The sequence below is a fragment of the Melanaphis sacchari genome, unplaced genomic scaffold (genome assembly GCF_002803265.2).
Source record: "Melanaphis sacchari strain LSU unplaced genomic scaffold, SCAv2.0 Contig11_pilon_pilon, whole genome shotgun sequence".
Lineage (NCBI taxonomy): Eukaryota > Metazoa > Arthropoda > Insecta > Hemiptera > Aphididae > Melanaphis > Melanaphis sacchari.
The window spans coordinates 2,163,138-2,174,513 of record NW_020270469.1 but is presented as its reverse complement, the minus strand read 5'-3'; positions in this window follow the sequence as shown (position 1 = coordinate 2,174,513).

Sequence of the window (11,376 nt, the reverse complement as noted above, 5' to 3'; positions counted from 1 at the left end):
TTTTCTAAATCCTATATTATGTATCGTACAACTTCAAAAAGCGAATGTTGTGATAGAAAACGTGACATTTTAACAGCGTGTTTATCATTACGATTAGTTCCAGGATTGTAACCAATTTTTGAACAATTGCAGCATAAATCATTTTATGAATACTACTGAATAATAAATATGTACAAAGCGGTACCTATAAAGAATTCAGACAGAAAAAATCTATTCATATTGTCAATTTGCTGTTTATTGGCGAGTTTTCGCAGTAGTGAACATAACTTTATGTAGGTAATACATGTTATATAGGTATAATACAAGCATATTAAAAAATATGATATTACTTTGCTATAATATAATATATTGTTTTTACAAAACTATGTAAATTATATGCATTTTATTAAATTTTATAATAATGTATTAATTACAGTAGTATATTATCTATCTATATTGTAATAATTAGAACTATATTAGAAATAGCGGTTTATTTAATTTAAACAAATAAAACCTCACCTTGTAATGTTTGACAAGAAAATGCTCTTATCAATACTTATAAAATACACATTAAAAAAAATATTGTATTAGGCTTTTTATTGCGATTTATACATTTATTAGACATTAGTACTAACCAACAAAACTTCAACAGACGTCATTATTTTACTTATTGTATTAATAATCCACATAGTTGACTTTTATCTTTTCCAAAACACTACCCACTTAGCTTACTTATAAAAATTGTATCCGGTATCATTTTTATATTCTAATATCATGGTGAATGGTGATTATACATTTTAAAAATTAAAACCAAATTTATTTTATAAACACGGGTAACTTAAGTTAGCCTTTAATATTATATTATAATTGCCAAGGTGTTATTAGTTTTGTCGAAATGAAAAGTATTTTCTGTTGAAATTTTAATAAAAAAAATCAAGTTATTATTTAAACACGATGATCTAAATATTTTTAATAGGGTCCATTATTTTTTTTGTAATCAACAATATAAAAAAAAATCCCGTGATTGTTTTATTTTTATTTGAATTCACTTAATAAAAATTAAATTATTAATAAATTTATATGGGTGAAAATATTTTTTTCGTTATAAGTCATTAATTGATATTTGATTAATGATTGTTCCTTAAAATTTATAGTCATCTAGACATTTTAGAGTCTAGACTTAAGAGCATTAAGACATGGATAACTGGACGAATGTAGTAAAAATCAAACACTGTTCCACGAAAATTATCTACGTAATTAATATAATATATTAAAATATTTATAATTAATTCATATATCTAGGAACTTATATATTTTATTCCATATGTACATATATATATATATATATAATTTGATTAATAATATATGTTATATCAGGTATAATAGTTAGTTATAACGTTATAAGACTCGCCTTTTTTAATTATTTAAAACTACTTGTTTAAAGAAAAAAAGTATTTTACGTGTGTTCATGACATATACTCACGATAAGTAGGTAACTATATTATTACTAGCTATTTAAAAGCGACGCTTAAAATTGTTATTGAAACATTGTAATTCTCTAACAACGGAAACCAATTGAAAATTAAAGTATTAAAAAAATATAACAATGATATTATATATATATTATATTATTATATTAGGTAAATCATAATAATAATTAACTGGAAACTTCTAGAACTTATATGTAATTTATTATATCGTTTTTCGATAAGCTTAATCTTGGAGACTAGAGTTTATTTTACTGCGTATCAAAGTAATTATATTTTACATCATTCACATTTCATAGACGACCAAAAACGAACAAACTCTTCGTTAATATATGATATAATAGTTATCTGTTAAGATAAGAGTTAGGTAAATGACTTCGATGAATAACATTTGAATTCCTCAGAACGTGAAACTGAATGACATAGGGCTTAGGTAAATATATTATGTATTATTTAAAATATATTTGATTTATATCTTATTCTTAGGGTTAGAAAAAATATTCTTTTGAAATTATACTAAAAAATCAGAATATTATTATGCACATGACGTTATACTTATAAATTATAATTAATTATTATGATTAAATAATTTAAGCTTAAGTACTAGTTTTTGAGTGTAACAGAGTTATGATAAAATATTTGATATATATTATCGGATTCAAAACGATAGTGTTTTAGGTTTCGACATCACTATATTTTATTGCACGGACATGAGAAGTAATGAATGCGAAAATAATGGGGTCTTTAAATTAACAACATTAAAATTTCGAAACGCAAAATCCTTCGATTTCAAATAAAAACATTTGCGAATGATATGTATTAATATTCATCTGATGTTTGTGCGCTTAATACATTAATTAATTGTTTTTACATGTACACAACCAATGGTATATTTGGTATTCACGTAAGATGATTTTATAAGGACGGTGTCAAGTACGTATTTTTGCATTGTAACAACACTGCTAGAAGAATCGTACCTACAATATACATTGACAGTTATAATTATTATTGTTATAATATTTTATTCATAAGTATAATATCATTGAGCATAGATATCTTATATGGTCTTATAATTAATAAATTAAGTTGGCACATATCCATAGCCTATACTCATTTAGTGATAATATCTTCCTGTCGTATATGTGTATTGTAAGTATAATTTACATGGGTATCTATAGGTGTAAACAATAGACATGATTTGTATGATAGAAAATAATTCTTATAAAATGCTTGCTTTGGCATTTGATCTAGGGATTAGATATTTGGTTATTATTTAATTTAAACTCGAGGAGGGTGTAGCTTCCCTAATTATTTCATAGCAAATATTTACCATTTTAATTTTTATAATATTTTTATCTGTATTTTGTAATATTTAGCGCAGATAAAGCATATAATTTTATTTGTTGAGTATTTTATTATTACTTATTACCTATATTATATTAAATACTATTTGTCATTTATTTAAGATACCTATACTTATTGAAAAATAAAATCTTTTAAGCAAATATCAGTCAACAATATCATATTATGATTCAATTATTGTGTCTATTGAAGAGATATTAAATATTTGCTAACAAGAACAAATTATTATCGTTTAACTAATAAGAGTTGGTCAACACTTCATAAGTGTTTTATTTATTAATTAAGTATAATGTAATTAGTTTAATTTTTATATAACATAGCTATAGTACTTAACTGTATAATTGATATTATAATACATGGTTTTATGCATTTTAAATAAAACCGAATAATTATTGTGAACATATGACTATAAATAGGTAATATATTATAATATTAGTCTTAAATCTTAATACAAAATTCCAATTTAAAATTAATTATATTATATCTATATAAGTTATTGATTATTATTTATCATATTATATAGTTATACTATAATTTGAATTTATTCCCTACAATGAAAAATGTCATGTTTTATTTAAATAGTGTTCTATAATTCTAGAAATATTATTCATAAATTGATTCCAGATTTTGTAAATCATTTTTATTAACATTAAAATTATTTACATTTTACAGTTAATTTTGGATTTATGAATATTGTATAACAATTAATGAAACGAACCAGAAAATATTATGTGACCTAAACTGTCTAAAATACAACAAATAGTTTTTTAGATACTTTTGTGTTACTTAAATATTGTTGGTGGGTAGAAAATATAGAAGATAAATACCATCATAACAATACCTACTCGTGTAAAAATTTGAACTCATTTTTATTTAAAACATTTTAAAAATTATTAAAAATGTAATCAGATCCAATTCATTTAAAAAAATGTTTAATGTTAAAAACATATTATCTACTGGTTAATAATTTAAAAAAAAATAATAAATATCATTTATAAATATTAACATAATTTTAATATTAAGAAGACATTCGCATGCATTTGTGCTCCATATTATAGACGTAGAACACACAAATTTTCATTCAGCAGTTCCAATTTTGTGTTATTATAAGCTTTTGAGATTATTTATTAATATTCAAATTAACTGAACTGAAGAACTTATTATCATCTACTTATTTTTTTGGTTGTTTCGATAATTTAATTTTATAGCAAGATATGAGCATTTTTAAGTTGAGTTATTTCACACGTTTAAAAAATAAAATATCGTAAAAACCCAAGTATGTAAAAACCAGATAATGTTCTTACATTTAATTTTAATAATAGGTCAATTCACTATTAATACTATTAACACAAAATTGGAACTGCTGAACTCAAATTCGTTTTTTGTTCATTTGTAAAAAAGAGACAGCACAATAATAGGGCAGTATGCAAATCTACTTTACTTAAAATAAAAATATAGGCTAGTTTATAGGACTATTTATAATATTAACTTATTATGGAACTAGTAAAATTTTATTAGTTGGATTTATGTATTTATTATAATGTAAATAAATGTGTATAATCTTATAACTGTATACGCTAATGACGTTGAGTAAAATAGTGATATTCTTTCCTAATTGTGACTCACATTCAAAAATTATCTTATTTACGTATAAAAGAATGTTCAGGTATTCGTGAACTATAACATATAAACTTATATACTATTTCAATATATGCAGTACAAACTACATTACCTAATTTATATTATAGGTACCTTCGATAGGGACATAGGTAAACACTGTATTTTAACATTTAAACTAAATATTGGTATCTATATACGTTAACTTTTATTATAAATTATACACCCAGCATGCAGTACTTTGTTATTAGATGGCTTATAATATAATGTGTACTTATATAGTATTTGGACGAATATTAAAATTACGTACATAGATATAATTATATGTTTTTATTAGCTGTTGTTTTGATTATTAAATATTATTTTTTTGCTTATCATTTTTTATTTAAACATATATAAACTATTACGTGTATTGCTGTGAAGTTTGAGTTATAAGTATCGTGTTATATTATAAGTTTTGAAAGATGATTTAGATACATACAAAAATTCGAATTTCGAACCATTTGTTTTAGTCTAGGTACCTATATGTGTTGTATTATATGAAGAGGGTTTTTAATTGAATTTATAATTGTTAATATATAACATGATTACAATGTGTTATGCTTATTTACTAAAAACCATTTAGAAAAAGCTAGATATCTATCTGTAATAAAGTTTTCATTTTAGAGAAACAATATAGATGGAACAATAACTTCGAATTTATAACGACGACATTGAGTATCAACATAAGTACCAGGTAATAAAATTACGTATTATTTGAGTAAATACGTTCTAGACTTCTAGACATAGTTTTGTATGTAATAAAACGTAATTTGAAAATGTATATACTATATTAAGTAAGTGTATATATAACATATATATGTTGTTGTTTTTTATTATTCATTTAGGCAATATTATTAGCCGAAGTTTATATTATAAACTGTCCCGATAAATAATTGATTGAGTGCTTTAAGATTTAAGTAAAAATGCGCAGTACGATATTTTTGATGCATACTTAAACTTAATTCAAGGAAATAATACAGGTAAAAATGTTGCCTATATATATATTTTAAAAGATATTAAAATTTTGAAGCAGGTATATAATGCTTAATGTCCTTTTTAAAATAAATTTATGTTGTGGTCTTTCCGTGTACAGATTTTAGTTTATGTATATAATATATATAAGGCGAACGGCCTCGAATGGCACTCAGTTTATGATAATGAAAATAACATAATATCCTTGTTATTCGATCCTTAGGTACTCATATAGTCTCATCCTATAATAGTTTCTTATTTTAACAATTTAATAGTTGAATATGGTGTTTTTTTTTATTTAGGTATTATGAGTTATACGTCAAGTTAAACATCTATGTCTACGGGCATTCAATATAAACCAAACCGTATCAAGGCCTTTATTTTACTTATAATATAGTATAATATGTATTTAAGCTGCTGTTTGTCAATTTGTATACTGCTTGGAACAAATTTAATTGAAATTAAACGTAAATATGATTCATTAATGAATAAAAATAATAGTTTTATAATCTTAGTTATAAGCGATTATCATTTTCTGTTGAGTAAATAATACAATACACAATATACATGTTACTAATTATTATTATTGTTTTATAAAAACTATAATGCCGGAGTATTAGCGGAGATATATCTCGATGTATAATTAAAAATGACGAATATATTATTTAAATTTTTATTTTTATCACGACTAATTACAACCCAATTTATATCATGATATGTTTAAACAATTTCACATAGACTTCATCATGTTAGTGTAAATGTTTTAATGTTTTGTTTTAAATCAGCTTAATAAAGAGTTTCTAAAAAAGAAATATAAGTGTTTAGTTATAGATAATTTATTTGATTAAATATTTAGACCAATATTTATAAATTATGTATTAGTGTCCAGAATATAATTTATGGAAACTCGTAAATAGTAACTCTGGCACGACAATCTTCAATTTCGTTAATTTGAATAGTAATTTATTGTAAATACACTAGTTAATTTCGTCGATTATAATTTATAACTATATTAAATAAATTATTAACAATTATTCAGTGATTAATATTTCAGTGTGATAATTAAAATAATCTGCATATATAGTACACATATACTAACTACATTATGATATAAAACCTTCCTGAAATTAGAATATTATACTAATGTTATACTAAAAGGATACTTAAAAAAAAAAATATTATAACTATCAAAGTTGTAAAAAGTAAATTACACTTAAATATTTAACTCTATGCTTATAAATTAATTAGTAATAAAAGAAAAAAACAATAAAATAATAAATATATTAACAATTTAGTTACTAAGTTAAAACCTCTCCACCATTCAATACAGTACATCACTAACAAAAGTAATTGAAATATTTTGTATTTAGTAAGTTGGTTTGTAAATTTGTAGAAATCATTGTTTTTTTCATCGTAATTTTATCAAGAAAATTAGGACAAATCGTGTATGCTATTTGATTACTTTAAAAGACTTGTATTGGAAAGTTTTACCTACAGATAAAGAAATACAAAAAATAGCTTTATTTTCTATTTTATTTTAATTGAAAATATAAATTATTGTAGATAATTTATAGTGTTCAACCTGCAAAAAACAAATGTTGTCTAAATATTATATTATTGAATAGTGTAGAATGTGTAGATGCACAGGCACATAAAATATACACATGAATTAATAGAAATATTTTGTTAAAAATATATAAAAGTTCAATACTTGCTTATTTGAAAATTGTATAACTGATATATTACTCATATATCATATAGTTTATAGATATTATAATAGCATAATTGTATATGAAGTAATTATTATATTGACTGCGTAAAATGTACATATAACTTTTTTATATAATATGAATTACAATAATTTGGTGATTATCATTAACAGTCTAAACTGTTTATGTATTTTTTTCACTTTAATTCTATATAACTATATACATGTTTGAAAAGTGCAAGTATTAAATATCTTGTATAATTATACATGGATAATTAGAAATTTAAATACAAGCTATTATTGATTTTCAGTTAAATAACGTATATGTTCATAAAACTACAACAAAACAAATATGTGTGTACGTTTATTGTATATTATTCAAAGGTTCATAGTAAAACTTAGAATATTGAACCGTTTAATTTTGTTTAGAACTAAATTGATGATCGGATCTAATTGTAATAACCGCGGAAGTCATTACACAAATTAAGCCGAACGAATGCCTACATAAACGTAATATTTATATTTTATACATCAATCATCGCGTATATGAGAAACTCAGTTAACCACATGGTCTAAGGAATTCTTTTAACTGATTTTTTTAATTAAATTAATAATCAAAATACACATCATTACACGTAGACACGTCGTTACTTGTAATCGAAATTTACCTGGAACGGCTGGAACTATATTGATACATGTTGACTAAGCAACCATCGGTCAATTCATTCAGTTAAAAAATATTATAGAGCGATAATTTTAATTTGAAAATATATACATAAGTACACAGTAGGAGCTAATCTCTCTTCGTTAGCAGGGGGTATATTGTTGGGAATCAATGGTATAAAAACTTTTTAAAAAACCAGCTGAATTCTTTATGTGTAAGTATACAAATTACAACAGACACAACCGAACGCTTCTTCAGGAGGTATCTAATACAAGTAGAATAAATCACGAATAAAATAATAAATTGTACAGTATTAGAAAATATTACAATACTGAAACAAAATTAATATCAAACTATTGAAAAAAATCACGATTTTACTTGTGGAAAAACTTTGAATAATGGCTTAGACTTGTATACATACGAGTACATAAAAAAATAACGCCTAATTTGGAATTCATCTTACTGAAATGTATAATTGTATTAAAATAATAAATAATCAAAATTATGTATTCCGTAATTATTAGTAGCTATTTTAATACAAAATTAAAATCAGTAAGAAACTGGGCTGTCCACTTATATATATAGTTAATACTCCCTGGTTCATACAGTCAGAAATACATACTAATATACTATATACATAAGGTAGGTACATAATATATTTAGATTATATCTTAGGGTGACTTGTAACTACGAACATAATTTAGTGTGAGATACAAGCAGCCGAATGATAATAGCCGGTTAAATAATATTCTGTAATTCAATTTTCTGTATTGCCAGCTCGACTACAACGCCAATATTATAGCATTGTGTGAAATAAAATTAGCTAAAGTTTAAATTAATTACTTAACAAATAATAAAATAATATAGTACATGATTTGCATTAATATTATATTATATAGTACTTAATTAGCATAATATTATAAAAAAAAGTATATCGTTTATATTGTGCACTTGACAATGCACCTTGCAATGATGTTCAGAAATTTATTTTCATTTTTATAACAATTTTTGGTTTAATATAGGAAAACAATTATTTATTTTAAAAGTTTCTAGTTATTTATTACCGACTTATTATATACACATATAATATCTATATTAAAGAGAAGTTTTACTGTCAAAACTGAGAAGTTGTCGCTTCGTATTCTATTTTTACTATTCCTGATGCTTATATATTTGAATAACGAAAAAATAACAAAAACATCAAAGTTTATTATACCTACTTATAATAAACCATAAACTAATAATTAATTTAAATAACGAAACCATTAAATAATTTAAATATAAATATTACATCACAAATCTATTTAATACAAACAAATCAATCATGATATTTATATGTTGATTGTGTTCTTATATTAATTAGTCGCAGTTATAATGTATTATGTATTAAGATTTAAGATGTTAGACGACTATACTTGACGACAATAATTTTATTTAGTATAATATATAGGACAACCCCTACATTACTAAATACTATACCATTTCCCAAATTACAATAGGTATTCCACTGAATTATAATCACATTAATTTGTGATATAATATTATATACGTGCTTACAGAGTTACAGTACCTATTATATTTCACATCATAATATGCGTATCGGCGTATTATTATACACTTGTATATTATGCAGGGATATTATAATATCAATAATTTCCCCGATAAACACTATTCATCCTTGGACTTGATCATCTACTATATATATTATAATATATATATATATATATATATATACATCATGCCTTAATCCCGTTTATGAAATAGCTTACCGCTCAAATCCACACTTCAATGAAATCACGCTAGTTGATTTATCTGTGTGTGTAACCGATTATTTTTAAATATTTTTATTTGTAGAACACGTGCCCGGCACGTATGATGTACACTTTAGTATCATGTGCGTCGTTCGTATAGGTAATAACATATATACACATAATATAATAATATATATGTTTATGTGGCAGAGACAATGACAAATCAAGGAATGCAATATTATTGTGGGTTAGGCGCATTTCATATGGAAGTAACTATGTACCTAAGTAATAAAATATTGAACGTCTATTTAAAAAAATGTATGTATCTATGCATCTAATATTGTTATATTGTACTGTTTGGTTGATGCGGCTATCGTTATACTGCCGTGGTGTCGTGATATAATGACATGACATTACTGCAAACGACGAGTGACGATTAAGCACATAATAATAATAACAATAATAAAAACAATAATAATAATAATTATTATTATTATTGATATTATTATATTACATGTGTTATGTACAAATGAAAAACGTGCAGCAAGAAGGATAACCGCAATGGAGGAAACGAAATAAAGTAAAATATATAATTTTAAATGTACAATGCACAGTGTACACCAATAAAACACAATATATGATATATATATATCTTTAATTAAATATTATATTATACATATCAAAATGTTTCCAAATTCGTCCACTAAAATCTCTAAACGCGAGTCGCGATGTTATAATGAATAATACAATCAGTGAGTTGTGACGTCAAAAAAATTAAAGTGTTTATGATATAATATCGTAGATATCTATCGCATTATTTAAAGAAAATATTACACTCAAATAGTAAAAAAAAAGTTACCTAATGGCAGTGATGCGCATGCAAATATCGTATTATAAATATTATTACAGCCATTTGAATGTATCTATAAAAAATATTATTATTATTATTATTAATTTGAAAACAATTGCGTTAGGTTTCTAGTCTGTCAAATATAAAATTAATATTTGAGAGAGAAACGTAAAAACTTTTTTTTCTATTAAGAAAAATACAAAAATTATTGTTTATCTTAGTAGGAGGTGACTTACTAAAACTATCGATTTTCTTGCTAAACCATAATAATTAAAAAATCGAAAGTTTCTCATAATATTTTTCAAACGTACGTATTTATCATTCTAATATTATTAAATATTTACACGTCTGTAAACTACATGCAAGTATTGAGCATTCAATTTAATAATATATTATAAAAAATATTATTGTAATATTGCTATGTATTATCAATTTTCATGTTATTAAATAGCGTCTATAAATATCATTGAAACATCGATAAATCTATCCACGTGTATTCACTCAACATAATAACAATAATTAATAGATATTGATATGAATAACGTTTTAAAATTTATGATGGTAGTATACTATACAGTATATGTTATAATATATGTTATACTCTATGTGTATACTGTATATACATTTATAATTTACTAATTTTAAATGATTGAATCACAAAAGATTAACTGCAGTAGTATTTAAGACGGATAAACTTATACGCGTGTTAGATTTAAATACTTCATGATCAATTATAACTTATGAGCAGAAATAAATATTATAAATTTACTGACATCTTATTATATCTTAAAATTGCTATTTATTTTATCAATACTTGTGTAAAATTAAACAATGAACTCACACGTATGTATATATACATTCGTATAATCTATAATATATTAATAAATTATAAATTAATTACATTTTTATTAGTACATTCAAATTGTTGAAGTTTTTACGATATT